Source organism: Hippocampus zosterae, chromosome 3, assembly GCF_025434085.1.
Source record: "Hippocampus zosterae strain Florida chromosome 3, ASM2543408v3, whole genome shotgun sequence".
NCBI lineage: Eukaryota > Metazoa > Chordata > Actinopteri > Syngnathiformes > Syngnathidae > Hippocampus > Hippocampus zosterae.
The window spans coordinates 27120400-27135552 of NC_067453.1; the positions used below are offsets into that span (position 1 = coordinate 27120400).

A 15153-nucleotide genomic window follows, 5' to 3' on the forward strand; every position below is an offset into this window, starting at 1 on the left:
GTCACTTTTCTCACCCATTCATTCTCCAGTCTGCTCACTAACAAATTGACCATAAAAAAACACTCAAAAAAAAAAAAAAATCAAACGAGCCATCGAGCGATGTCCACCTTTTTGCCTGCTTCTTGGCAATCTCACCTCCCCTCATTGTCATCGTTTTGTTTTTGTTTTTTCAAGCCATCGCTTGATGAGGAAAGGCACGCAGATTTGATGTGGAACCAGACCGGCAGCCGCTCGTTACTAAGCTCGTATCTTGCTCGGTTGACCAAGGCCAGTGACCTTCATGTTGCTGCAATCACTTTAAAAGCTCACTTTACAGACGAGTGGGAAGAATGAAAAAAAAAAGAAAAAAAAAAGGATTAAGCCTTTACAAGAGGAAGTTTTTACTCACACGCAGAATGAATGAATAAATAAATAAATAAACGCATGAATAAAATCTGCTGGCAAAACGAAATCCTCCAAAAGGACCCCGGATGCAAAACCATTGGAGAGCTCCAGTCAAGCTCCAGCAACCTCCTCGCTTCTTTCTGCCCGATTGTGCCTGCGCATTTGTTTAGCGAACACCACTGTGTCCTTTTTTTTCTTCTTTTTTTGTCATTTTGACCGATGATGAGCCCTGTGTGAGGAACAGAGGGCGTTTCAAATGAGATGAATGTGCAGCAAATATCAATTTAAAGGGCTGTTAAAACGCACGCCATAAACCCGGGAGATTAATTCAATCAGACATTTGAATATCACTCAAAATAATGACGACTACACGCACACACACGCGCGCACACACACACACACACACCACAGTTAAATGTTTGCAAGTGGATGCGCTTGCCATACATCAACGTCGAGACACCAAGGTTATTCGAGTTAACGAAAACTAATGAAAAAATTACAACCAAAACATCATTTTTATAATTAACGCAATAAACGAAAATTGAAAATGCTTTTTAAAAATGAAACGTAAATCTTAAATTTCTAAATCTAACTGGAACTTTTTTTTTTTTTTGAACGTCCATGTTGGACGTCGATACGGACTAAGATCAAACAGCTGCTTGACAATTGTACAGTAGTTTATTTGATCTTATTTATCGTATTTCTCTTGAATCAGACTCAAGAGTGGTCTTGACGACAGCCAGGCGAAGGCCGGACGTGCGACTTGTACTTGAAGTTCCCCACGAGAAGAATTTTGTCGCTATGCAACGTGTGGCTTTGCCTTTGATTTGGGCACTTTTGTTTGTCCTGACCATAAAATAAATTTAAAAAAAAAAGTTTGAGCTTGAATCGAGAAGCCGCAAATCCCGCAACACAAAGTGCGGCCATGGGATCCTTTGGAAGGCTGACCTTGGATTCTTGTTTGGAGTTCTGCAGCCCGGATTAGAAGAAATCTTGGGCAAACACACATTTTGCTCCAAGAGATCGCGCGCCTGTTTGTTTTTATTTTTTTTTTCTCCCTCAGCTTTATTACCCAAAATGCAAAACAAGGCGAGCCGTGAGCCGCAAAATCTTTCGCTATTGACAACGCGGTGGAATGTGAGGGTGAGGGGGCTCTTATCATTTTTTTTTCTTCCTTTCCTGCCAAAACTAGGTCAAGCTGAAACTTCTGTTTGAAGAACAGACTTCCAAAAGTCAAGCTGCACTCGCTTGCAATGTGATCTATTCAGAAACGATTGGACCTCTTTTTCATCCTTTTAATTGTAAAGTGCACAAAACAATAATATATATTAAATATATATATATGTATATATGTATATTTAAAATATATATATATCTATACATAAAAATAAAAAAATAAAAATAATATACATTAAAAAAATTTTATGTATATATATATATATATTCATAAAAATATTATGAATATATATATATATTCATAAAAATGTTTTTGCTGTGCTTTCAAAATCAGCAGGGGAACATGGGTTGGTTTCACCAAAAACACCAGCTATAACCAAAAAGAGTCAACAACCCACAAAGCTAATTTCAAGGTCAAATTACGGGTCACTCAAATATGCAATAATCTTCATAAAAATTACATATTTGGATTTTTTCTTGAATTCCGTTTCTCTTGATATCTGTTTTGCGAAGATTGACCCAGTAGTTCTTGGTATATTTGGAATCAAATAATTTATGGCCACGCCCTAAAATGGCAACATTTGGCTGGCCGTAGCACCCGAAACGATGATCCAAAATGACCTAAAATGTGAAATTCAGCGTTGTGTCATCACTATCAAAAAGTACATCAAGTTTTCTTAATTTCACCAAAAAAAAAAGAAAATCATGGTCAATGATTGGCCAGTCGTGGAAACATCGCTAGCAGAGCAAGCATCGCAACTCGGGTAATGCTCACGAGGAGAACGTGACCACATTCCGAGTGAATCATTCATAAATCGAGATTGTGCGTGCCGAAAATAAATTCAAAGCTCAAGAGTGTGTAAAACAAAGGCACGCGTCAACAACACACCCTTCCCTCTGCTGCCACCCCCCACCATGCCCCAAGAAACAAAACAAATATTTTGGGTCAGCACTCACTGCGGTCCCGCCGCTCCGCATGACAACATTAGCGCAGTGCGTGAAAAAGCTTTGCAAGATCTCGTAATCACCGCAGCGCATTTTACACCAGGGCGCTAACCGTTGCAATGCTTTGATTGGCTTCTCCGCACACAAGCGGCTTGAACGGCTTATCGGGAAGCAATGGGGAGCGTTGCTGTGTTATTGCGCTTGGGGAAAACCGCCGCCATGCTTTTGGGGCAACTTTCACAAGGACTTTCTTTGGGATGAAAGGGGACATTTGAAACCTGTTGCTCGCGACCACACACTGCGCTTCAAAGATTAGGACAGAAGAAGCAGATAATAGATAATAATATAATATAATATAATATAATATAATATATTCATTCATTCATTCATCTTCCGAGCCGCTTGATCCTCACTAGGGTCGCGGAGGGTGCTGGAGCCTATCCCAGCTGTCTTCGGGCAGTAGGCGGGGGACACCCTGAATCGGTTGCCAGCCAATCGCAGGGCACACAGAAACGAACAACCATTCACACACACTCACACCTAGGGATAATTTAGAGTGTTCAATCAGCCTACCATGCATGTTTTTTGGAATGTGGGAGGAAACCGGAGCACCCGGAGAAAACCCACGCAAGCCCGGGGAGAACATGCAAACTCCACACAGGGAGGCCGGAGCTGGAATCGAACCCGGTACCTCTGCACTGTGAAGCCGACGTGCTAACCACTGGACTACCGGGCCGCCATAATATAATATAATATAATATAATATAATATAATATAATATAATATAATATAATATAATATAATATAATATAATATAATATAATATGCGGCCCGGTAGTCCAGTGGTTAGCACGTCGGCTTCACAGTGCAGAGGTACCGGGTTCGATTCCAGCTCCGGCCTCCCTGTGTGGAGTTTGCATGTTCTCCCCGGGCCTGCGTGGGTTTTCTCCGGGTGCTCCGGTTTCCTCCCACATTCCAAAAACATGCGTGGCAGGCTGATTGAACACTCTAAATTGTCCCTAGGTGTGAGTGTGAGTGCGAATGGTTGTTCGTCTCTGTGTGCCCTGCGATTGGCTGGCAACCGATTCAGGGTGTCCCCCGCCTACTGCCCGGAGACGGCTGGGATGGGCTCCAGCACCCCCCGCGACCCTAGTGAGGATCAAGCGGTACGGAAGATGAATGAATATAATATAATATAATATAATATAATATAATATAATATAATATAATATAATATAATATAATATAATATAATATAATATAATATAAGGCGGCCCGGTAGCCCAGTGGTTAGCACGTGGGCTTCACTGTGCAGAGGTACCGGGTTCGATTCCAGCTCCAGCCTCCCTGTGTGGAGTTTGCATGTTCTCCCCGGGCCTGCGTGGGTTTTCTCCGGGTGCTCCGGTTTCCTCCCACATTCCAAAAACATGCGTGGCAGGCTGATTGAACACTCTAAATTGTCCTTAGGTGTGAGCATGAGTGCGAATGGTTGTTCGTTTCTGTGTGCCCTGCGATTGGCTGGCAACCGATTCGGGGTGTCCCCCGCCTACTGCCCGAAGACAGCTGGGATAGGCTCCAGCACCCCCCGCGACCCTAGTGAGGATCAAGCGGTTAGGAAGATGAATGAATGAATGAATGAATGAATAATATAATCTAATAAAATATCAAGCCATCAAGCATTGATGCTTTTCGAGGATGTTGGAATCATTCGAAACTGCTGCGTTCAAAGCAGAGCTGCCAATAAGAAAGGGGAGATTCTTTTCTCGCAAGAAAATTGACCCTGCAGTTCAAAAAGAAGGCACCCACCTCTCTTTTTTGCCCAAAATATGACAATTGGGCTGGCCGAGGCTCCCAAATCGCTGCTCCGATTGACCTAAAATTTGAGTTTTAGTGTCGTGCCATCACGAGCAACAAGTACACCGCAAGTTTCATTACAATTAAAATCTGCTTGGCTTTCCCCACTGAGTGTTTCGGCATGGCGCAACCTAGTAATCGGCGGGCGAACACAAGTTGGGTTCGCCCAAAACATTCTTTTCCGACCAAAAAGCGGAAAAAAACGACCTTCAAGTGAGAAGGAATAGAGATTTTTTGCTTTTGTGACACATTCAAATATTTAACATTGAGAACAAGCCTGAGATTGAGATTTTCATGGAAGAATGACATTTTATTTTATTATTTTACTGAAAGAAAACTATTTTAACGCACCGTGACTTGATGCTCACATCTGTGGAGTTTTCTGTTGTTGTTTATTTCACTCCATGAACTGCATCATATTTCCTCATAATACTCGATCGGTTTATACCATATATGATGATGATGATGATGATGATTATACCCAGACTTTATTGGCGCGTGAGATGCCTAAATGTGTCCCACTTCCAAAATGTTTTGCATCTCCTCTTCCTCGCAATCGCGGCGACAAGCCGAGATTCACGCCCTGGTTTTTATCTTCCACTCAAAAGTTGTGCTGATTTCTAATCCAAAGCTATGCACCACCGCCATGCGCGGGGGATTTGATTTGTTAGTCATGATAAACGTTGCCCCACTTTCACAAACAAGCTCACGATGAATATAAACAGCGAGCGAGTTAAGGGTAACCCATTTGTTTTGTGGTTATCTGACCAGCTGCCCTTGTCACTTCAACGTTCTGCATTCCGAATGATGTTGGGGCGGCCAAATAAAACTGGAGAGTCGAATTGTGTCTTCCACACAAAACAACTTCACACATTTTCAAGGATTGAGACAACACATCCAAAAAGCTCTGCTTTGTCTTTTTCCAGCCCTCTGATAGCACCATTTGATGGTACTGAAAATATCTTGGGGGGGGAAAAAAAAACAGTCTTGTTCTTGTTTCCGTCTCATACGTCTTCACTCATGCGGAAGGCCGTCCGTCAGTTTTACTGCCCGTCGACCTCCCCTCAACACAGCACCGATGACTGATGGGCCGAAGTGCGACTAAATAACTACGGCGGGGATGATAAAATCGTGAAAACACACATCCCGGATGGGAAATTGGCCATTTTGGAGTCATCGACACAAAGGAGCTGAAGTGATGGCACTTCCTCATGACGACCCCCCCCCCCCCCCCTCCTGGAAAGCGAACGTGTCTCCGTCACCCATAGGGAGATCGTTACAGTCCACTGGACATATTTCTGAGGAACGGCAACCTAGGCCCTCTTTTTTTGGGGGGGGGGGTGTACTTGCCTTTTTCGCTTTTACGGGGTCGAAGCTAAGCCGTGCTCAAAGAAGTTTGCATCGGCGAAGCAGCTGAAAGAAGGTGAGGAATGGAGGCAGTACATTCAGAGAGGGGGTGTCATCAAACAAAGTAGGATAATGAGGACCACTAAATCTCAAAGAAAATGGCTTCCTGGGGCCTAATGAGCGAATGGAATATCAATGACAAGCTGCTGCGAGGCCATTCGGGCTGGATTCATACTTGGTGGCTTCAAGCGACGCAATTGGGAAGCGTCAAGTGGACCAGCAACCTGAGGCCAAGGCCAAGGCCAAGGACTTGACTCCGAGGCCAAGGCCAAGGCCAAGGACTTGGAAAATTGTCCGGGGCAAGGCCAAGGCCAAGGACTTAAGAAATTTTCCGAGGCCAAGGCCAAGGACCAAGGACTGATTTTGAAACTGAGGCCTAGCCGAGGACATGTATAAAACAATGCTATCATACCACTTGGCAGGTCTTCATGATTTGCAACAACCCTCCATCATAACCCTTTGCACTCCCTAACGCTTGAACGAAGTGTTTTTATTCAAAAAGTAGAACAATCAGGGTACGTGTTATTTATACTGAGAAAAATAAAATAAAATCATCTGGTATACATTTATGAATGAATGTTTTAGTGCACGGCGGCCCGGTAGTCCAGTGGTTAGCACGTCGGCTTCACAGAGCAGAGGTACCGGGTTCGATTCCAGCTCCGGCCTCCCTGTGTGGAGTTTGCATGTTCTCAACCGGGGCCTGCGTGGGTTTTCTCCGGGTGCTCCGGTTTCCTCCCACATTCCAAAAACATGCGTGGCAGGCTGATTGAACACTCTAAATTGTCCCTAGGTGTGAGTGTGAGCGCGGATGGTTGTTCGTCTGTGTGTGCCCTGCGATTGGCTGGCAACCAGTTCAGGGTGTCCCCCGCCTACTGCCCGAAGACAGCTGGGATAGGCTCCAGCACCCCCCGCGACCCTCGTGAGGATCAAGCGGTACGGAAAATGAATGAATGAATGAATGTTTTAGTGCAGTAGTTTCTTACTATGAAGTAAATCAACACTCAACAGGCATAACATGGCACGGAACACAAGTTGAGAAATGACTTTCCATATTAGTCAATCACTGACTGCAGAAAAAGCGGTAATCTCTCAGTGATTGTTTTACAGTTTACCGGCAGTGAGTCCCAGGGATTATGCATTGAGAGAGTCCCAAATTTCAAATTCTGAAAGGGTCTACTTATTCAATTGCATATGATAATAACACATACAACAACATGTACATACAATGATAAACAAATGCTGCAAAATTTTAAATAATTCACGAGCAGGCCTGAGGATTTCGGAAATTCATGGGAACCGTTTTTCGGTTCCGTCGGATTACCCAATGGGAAACCACAATAACAAATGTTGGGTTCTGTAAACGTTCATCACGGGAAACCATTTTTCTATTTTGACTGATATTGACAATCAAGAATTCCGAAACGCAAAAGTATAATGTTTCAAGGGTCAATGTTTATGCATTAATAATGAATATTACATCAGCAGCTGTGTACTCCAGATTTATTCCCCCAAAAATAAATGGACCATGAATACAGCATACCACAAAATAAGAGTATTTTTCCAATCTCACACTGCAAAGATTAATTTACTGGTAATACATGTAAGTATTGATGAGGCTTGACATCCTCTTCCCAAAACGATGTATGTGTAATCTACGATCAATTTGACGAAAAAATTTAACACGCGTCATCATGAGTTCTACCAACAGTTAACATTAGCATTACTACACCTTGTGACAAATGTTTTATTCATAAAGTTACCATGCTACAACCAGTAAATTATAGAATAGCCAATACTGTTTCATAAAATTTTTCACAGCGATTAGCCTACAAATCTAATGACCAATTTGCCTAGCGTCGTATTTCGCTCTCGCGTTCTGTGCATACGTCACGGGTGAGTTTAGTGATATGCCCTTTGGACGATTCATACAAAAAATCAGACAAGCATTCCCATGTCTTAAATATCGCAATTAGTAGACCTTGGTGAGTTTTTTTCGCCGCCATCTCAAACTTTCATCCGCGCAATTCCTCAGTTTGCGGACAAAAATAACAACCCGCATGCGTACATAACGTCATCTGTTGTGTCCCCCAAAACAAAACCAAAATTACGTAACTACGTAAATTAGAAGAAACACACTCACACACCACATCACATCACAAATACACATGCAGGCGCAGTGTATTGTATTGCGTCAGAAAAGCCTAACGTCAGAAAAATGTAGCGGAGCACTTTGACAAAGAAAGGGTAAAAAAAATAATAATAATAAAATAAACCCGGGTAAAATAATCTCCATTTGGAGAGAGATGCAGAAATTTATACGAATGAGGCTTTGATTTTTTTTTTCCCGCTTTTTTTCTGTTCGTGTTAGTTTGCGATGATACCCGTCGACGCAGAGAGAAATCACATGACATCGTTTTGACGGTTTACCTAGCCAAATGGGGGGGTTTCAAGATGGCGCGGCACAGATGGTCTGTGCACATGCGAGTGTGAAAAATGATTCTGTGTGTTGTCAGAAAGTGTCAAATCACTTTTGGGGAAAAATCAGGATCTGTGAGATGAGCGGACAGCTTTGCTTGGAGCGATAATGCTCGACTGATCATATTCAGCCACCCGGGCAAGTTAAAAGAAGAAGGAAAAAAAAATAATTTGTCTTGCGGCGTAAAATTCGGGGCAAGCTTCGGATAAACCGCCGCTCGAGCGGCAATACTGCCCCCTCATGCCCTAGCGTGTGGGCAACGGGAAAACCACAGTCAGCCGTTGATTTAACGGGACAAACGGTCAAGCATACAACCACAAAATGGCAACACTCGCAAAGGAGCTGCTGTGGGCCACAACTCAAGCTCACGTTGAAATGACTTGCCAACCTGACGCTAGGCCACGCCCCTTCAAGGCTCACATCCAACACTTGTAACCATACCAATGAATCTAGTATAATTATCACGCATTGTAATTCGACTTGGGCGGCCCGGTAGTCCAGTGGTTAGCACGCCGGCTTCACAGTGCAGAGGTACCGGGTTCGATTCCAGCTCCGGCCTCCCTGTGTGGAGTTTGCATGTTCTCCCCGGGCCTGCGTGGGTTTTCTCCGGGTGCTCCAGTTTCCTCCCACATTCCAAAAACATGCATGGTAGGCTGATTGGAGGCTCTAAATTGTCCCTAGGTGTGAATGTGAGCGTGGATGGTTGTTCGTCTATGTGTGCCCTGCGATAGGCTGGCAACCGATTCAGGGTGTCCCCCGCCTACTGCCCGAAGACAGCTGGGATAGGCTCCAGCACCCCCCGCGACCCTAATGAGGATCAAGCGGCTCGGAAGATGAATGAATGAATGTAATTCGACTTCAAGAAAACAGATTTGTTTCTTTCTTTCATCTTTTGAACTCGGTTTTATTTTGATTCGTACACCCATTGCTTTATTTAAAAAAAAATGCTAAAAATGGTGGCGTACTTTTCGGCACTGGAACAAAATAATGGCATTACAATGTGTGTCTGTGTGGGGGGGGGGGCATGTGAAACTGTAACTTCACTCGTACACGTTAACGTTTGATGCGACGGTGTGACACTGACCAATATTTATCCAAAAGCAAAAGTATTATACACTAACTATGAGGCGACCAGAACATAATGGATCCAAGCAAAAAGGCAGCATGATGTGACTGTACGCTCCGGTGAATTTTCCAAAAGCTCGATGTGTTACTTACAGGAAGCGAGTGTCGGCGTGCTGCTTCTAATGTGCCGCTGCGGCTGCTTGCCGTGCAGGCGAACGAGAGGAGAGGCAGGTGATGGGGTGCGCTGGTGTGCCCTTAATCCACATTTCCTCCCTGTGATCTCATGGCCTCTCCTAACGATCAGCTACCTGCAAAGGAGACATTTCGCTGCATCAAAATCGCGCTCACTAGATAAATTGGCATCACGTGAGCAAGAAATATTAATTTGTGACTTGAAATAGGCACGGTGGATAGATAAAGTCTACACACCCCCGTTTGACATCACTTTGGTCATCCTTGTTTCATTCTGAACATACTTATAAGAGGGTGTGTACACTTATGCAACCACACTTGCTCAGCTGGTTATTTTTACTGAAAGATTTCAGAGAGCGTTACCAGAGGATGTGGATCATTCCAAATTCAACAATGACGCGAAAGGATGGCTCGATGTACCTATTGATGTGGCCTGTGAGTCGTTTTGATACTGCACTTGGTTTTCGCGGCACTGCACTGACCGTGGGATAGGACACGATACCAGACAGGAGCGGCGCCAGTATCAAGCAGGTCCATATTTGGCACCGTTTTCCAAGCTACCAATCACATTTTCTTCAAGCCATTGGCTGTGAAACTCGGCTAAAAGCTGGTGCTTTGACGCACGTTGCCGCCGACGCCTACTCCTTCTGCCGCCACGCCGCCGGTGCCGCTTACACCCTCCTCGCGATGCGGCACGGCATTTTATCCTCACGCCGCGGCTGCACGTGCGCCGGGATCCTATTTGGTCGACGGCATAGCGAGCTTTGCTAAGTGCAGTGTGAAAAGAAATTAAGGGTGGCCTGAAAATGTTTCGGCATGTTAAATGAAATAAATCCTTGAGCCTACACACCCCGACCACGGGCGGCCGGATACCTTGTCAAAGTGGCTACTTACCCGTGTTGTCGTCCCGCACAGTTTGAAAAATGCGGTCTTCACTCGCAAAGTTCACATCTCTACTTGTCGCCAGTAATAAGCACACGCTCCATTTTTCTCTCGGCGGGTGTGAGACTCTCATGCTTCGGAGATGTAGAAATATGTCAGTGGGGAGGGTTGGACACGGCCGCGGATGAATTATTCATTTATCGCAGGGAAGATTTGACGAGAAAGAGAGCCACTCGGAGCGTAATCCACGATCACATGCCGGATAGTTTCAAGACTAACACTGAGACGGCGTGACGCGGCAACGGCACGGATAAATGCTAGCGCACTTAAATGTGAAGTAAACGTTTGCGTTGCCGGGTTTACTTACGAACATCTGCGCCTGAGTAATTTGTCTGCACTAATAGAGACACCTTGTTCCTCCTCAGCAAGATGTTGCAGCCATCAGCCGCCTCATTAGTGGCACAACAATTACTTTCCGAGCATGATGTCTGGCTACGGAGCTTTACTGGCATCTGCGCCGCGGCTCAAAATGTCACATTCCGCGACGCGCGGGCTGCAAAACACACTTTGCCGAACGTACGCCTGCCTCGTCTTGCTCCTTTGCTTCGGTGACAGAAACTTCGGCGCGACCGTCGTAACTGGACTGTTGCCCTCAAAGGCGTTTCGCCTCGCTTCACGCGGCAGCACACTTTCCCACACCGACTCAAGCCGGTGGAGTCCTCATTGAGCTTTCTTGAAAGAAATGATGAAGCCTGCTTAGACGAGAGGCAAAATGTCTTCAAAGACAACCGGGACAGCCTGGCTGGGATTGATCCGATTCCTTGAGAAATTAAATCTTTCATTCCACAAAAGACGTACTTGTACGTCTTTTTAAAATCAGGCCCCGCCTACCAAGGACATACTTGTACGTCTAAGTCTTTTTTTTTTTTTTGCGTCATAGAGAGGAGGAGGGTCTGATGCAATCTGTGAATGAGAATAAGCATTGTAAATCATGTAAAAAAGTCACCAGTAGGTGGCAGTGGTGCTTCACCTTTACTTGAAATGCATGCTTTTACAAAAAGCTCGTTTTCTCCATTTTTTGCCCAGGAATTGCCATTTTCATGAACCGTAGCCATTTTGTCATGCCGATTGCTGAAGAATGGAAAAAAGATTTTTTTTTCCGATTTTTTTTCTGCTGAAAAAAGAGAGTCCAAACTTTATTTTGGTATGCTCCATGTTTATATAGCATTAGAACCAACTATTTGTGGGCCTTGCCGGATCAGTCAAAATCCAGTAAAACGCTGGGATTGTGGGAGTTGCTCCAGTGAAAATGGCTGGGATTGAATGAGTTAATGACGGAAACCTTTGTGACTTTTTGGCCAGTTTTTGTTTCGATCAATGATGCAAGGTGGCAGTGAGCCAAGAACACTGGCGTAACGAACGATCACCTTACTTATACTACATCTACTTTTTTAGTATTGATTTTGTGTATCATGCACAGTGGTACCTTTACTTCCAAAAGTCTCTTCATTCGACATTTTCAAGTCACGAAAGGTAAAAAAACAGTTTGGTCTGCTACTTGCAGCTCCGAGTTTCCTGAAGGCAACATACTTGTAGCTGCTCTGCCATTGGCTATTAGCATCTTCTAAGAGGGACCTCTTCTGCGTTTTTTTATGTGTGTAGATAGAGAACTAGATCGAAAGATCTGTGTCTATGCATTCTGCATTTCCCTCCCAAAAATATAGCATCAAACCGCTAACATTTAGTGTTCGCAACACTAAATATGTCCTGCTCGCAACGTAGCAGCCGCGGCTAAGATCGCTTAGCTTAGCGCGCTCACTCTGACTGTGGTTCTAATCAGAGGTTCGAGGTGGCGGAGGGAGGAGCCAAGTCAGGCTACGTTCAAATCTTGCAAGCGGTTCCAAACCTCACCCTTGAATATTAAACCTGGCCACGTAGTACTTGATGTTCTCACGCTATGACGGGAGCAGACAGAAATCCCTTATTTCATCTCATGACATGAGATTAACCAAATAAAATACATTTTTCTTAAAATGGTGCTTTAAAACCGGAGGCTTTAAAGGTAATGACTTTCCTTGTTAGGCCATAAATCACAGTTGCTCTCGACGAGGATGGAATGTAATCTACCACGGACGCGTGTAAGTGCCGAAGGAAGATGTGACAGGCCCACCGATGCTGAACTTGCATCTACATCAGGGGTGTCCAAACATTTTGCCAAGGGGGCCAGATTTTATGTGGTAAAATGTCGGGGGGCCGACCTTGGCTGACATTCTTTACATTGAACAACAATATTGTTCAACAAATTTTAGTAAGCCAGTCTGTTTCACATTTCCATTTTTATTATAATTTCAACAATCTTAAGAATTTCTTTTGGTTCATTTGAAACAGGTATATCACATGCAACTGCTTATTCACTTGACTTTTTCTTAAACGGAAGTCTCCTGAGTGCAAATTGATTGATTTGAAACATAAAATGTATCACCATGACTTATCAATAGTCACAAAACCTTTGACTCGAACAACAGGGAAATGAACAAGCAATACACATATCCACAACTGCAAGGATCATTTGAAATATGACATATCAGTCAATATAAACACGGAGTGATGTCTTTTTAACTCGTGAGTGATGCCCTCTAGTGTCTAAATGCTATTACTCATTTAGTGAATGCTATTACTCATTTAGCCACTAGAGGGAAGCAGTACTCTATGAAACATCACTCACCAGTCTACGAGACCTCAGTCAATGCAACACGTGTTCCATTGCGCCCAAACTGCGGGCCAGACGGCACTGATTTTATGAAAGGGGCCGAGGGCCGGATGAAATTCGACCGCGGGCCGGATTTGGCCCCCGGGCCGGACTTTGGACATGCCTGATCTACATTGTTGCTGCTCGAATGAAAACCTGAACGCGAAGTCTTTTAAGCGGCACGTTTGTTTCGCCGCCCGAAAGAACGTCAGCTTGGCCGTATAATATGTATAATAATATATAATAAGGTGCACCCTATAGTCCGGGAATGGCGGTGATTTTTGTTCATTCGTTTGACGGTTAAATAAATAAATCAATAAATTGGAAAAAGGAAAACACGGAAAATGATGATGATCCAATCGTACCCTCGACGGGAGCGTTCATTTCAAAGTGGCGCGCAATACAATACGTAACAAATGCACTCCGAAGCAAATTGGAGCTGAACGGCATCAAAGCTCTCCAAGAAGAAAAACAACTTCTCGTTTCTCGCGTGAGCTTCCCATATCACCTCCGTAAGCTCAAGTCTTTGCAACCAACAGCTTGAGACTTTGATTCGCCCCCCCCCCCCTCCCCCTTCGCAGCGTCTGTGACAAGATTAGGCTATCTCTCCTTGTGCACATGGATGACTGACTCCTTGGGGCCGGTGGCATCGCTCTCGCCCCCCCCCCCCGAATCCCGCCCCCAACCCCAACCCCTACTCCGCTCCCATCCTCCGCGCGCCAACCCGAGGCTGCAAACATTTCTATTTTCAACAGGATTAGCTCTCACCACAAGCCACCCGATAGGCGACCGCAACACCCGGGCGGCTCTGATACCGCCCCCGCCACGCCCCGAGGAGCCGGGGGGGGGGAACGCGGCACGGCCGGCCGGGCTGACTAACAGGCGTCGCGGGGAGTGTCGTTGCCAGTGGCGTGCGTTACGGCTTCAAGTGGATCCAGTCGCTGCGCTGCGCAACAGCTGCGACGACAATTGAGGAACCGATTCGCAAGCATTGCATTAGCGAATCAAAAGACTGGGCAGGGACGCCGGGATCCGTTTTGATTTGAATTTGGCTCCCTTCTAAACGCAGAGCAGCCTTGACGAGGCGAGTTGAGAATGGATGCGCGAGAGCAGATACGATCAGAGCCGTGACAGATGCGCTTTGTTGCTTTCACGTTTGGTCTTAACTGTGGTTCTTTCGACTCTTTCAAGAACGGTAAAAACCCGACTTGCAAAGTGCAGCGGTGATCCAACTGACCGTGGCCTTTGTCATTCAAGCTGCACGGTGCCCGTTCGCATGCTGATGGCAAGTCGTTTCGACGCAGAGTCTTTGTGAATTATCGTAAGTACGTTATTTCAATCCATACAATGTCGAAAAAAAACCCGCACAAGACAGATTCACGTGGATAGTTTTGTATAGTACTAAAAAAAAAAAAAGAACTAAAACAGTCCAGTGGTTAGCACGTCGGCTTCACAGTGCAGAGGTACCGGGTTCGATTCCAGGTCCGGCCTCCCTGTGTGGAGTTTGCATGTTCTCCCCGGGCCTGCGTGGGTTTTCTCCGGGTGCTCCGGTTTCCTCCCACATTCCAAAAACATGCGTGGCAGGCTGATTGAACACTCTAAATTGTCCCTAGGTGTGAGTGTGAGTGTGAATGGTTGTTCATCTCTGTGTGCCCTGCGATTGGCTGGCGACCGATTCAGGGTGTCCCCCGCCTACTGCCCGAAGACGGCTGGGATGGGCTCCAGCACCCCCCGCGACCCTAGTGAGGATCAAGCGGTACGGAAGATGAATGAATGAATGAATAAAACATACTTATGTCCTGAAATGAGTGGGGGTATTTTTTTTCAATATATCTGATCATAAAGGAGTTACAATCTCAGTTTAAAGATTTGGAGATCTCCCAAAAAGTGCCAGTGCACAAGTGCTTCAGTTGGCAAAAAAAAAAAAACAAAAAAAGTGGGAAGATTTTTCTTATCTCCACTGAAAGAGAGACTTTCTGTCAGTGATTTCTCTATTACACCAATGTTTTCCTCTTATCTCGCC

General features: G+C 45.0%; 1 protein-coding gene across 2 annotated transcripts in view; it reads right to left on the reverse strand.

Moving 5' to 3' along the window:
* The window catches only part of lingo1a (leucine rich repeat and Ig domain containing 1a), a 285088-nt gene that overhangs the window by 47318 nt on the left and 222617 nt on the right, over positions 1 to 15153 (reverse strand). For both annotated transcript variants that reach the window (XM_052062077.1, XM_052062075.1), the window contains one exon: positions 9461 to 9615. The gene's annotated coding sequence lies outside the window, so the exon portion shown is untranslated. The remainder of the gene's footprint in view (positions 1 to 9460; positions 9616 to 15153) is intronic.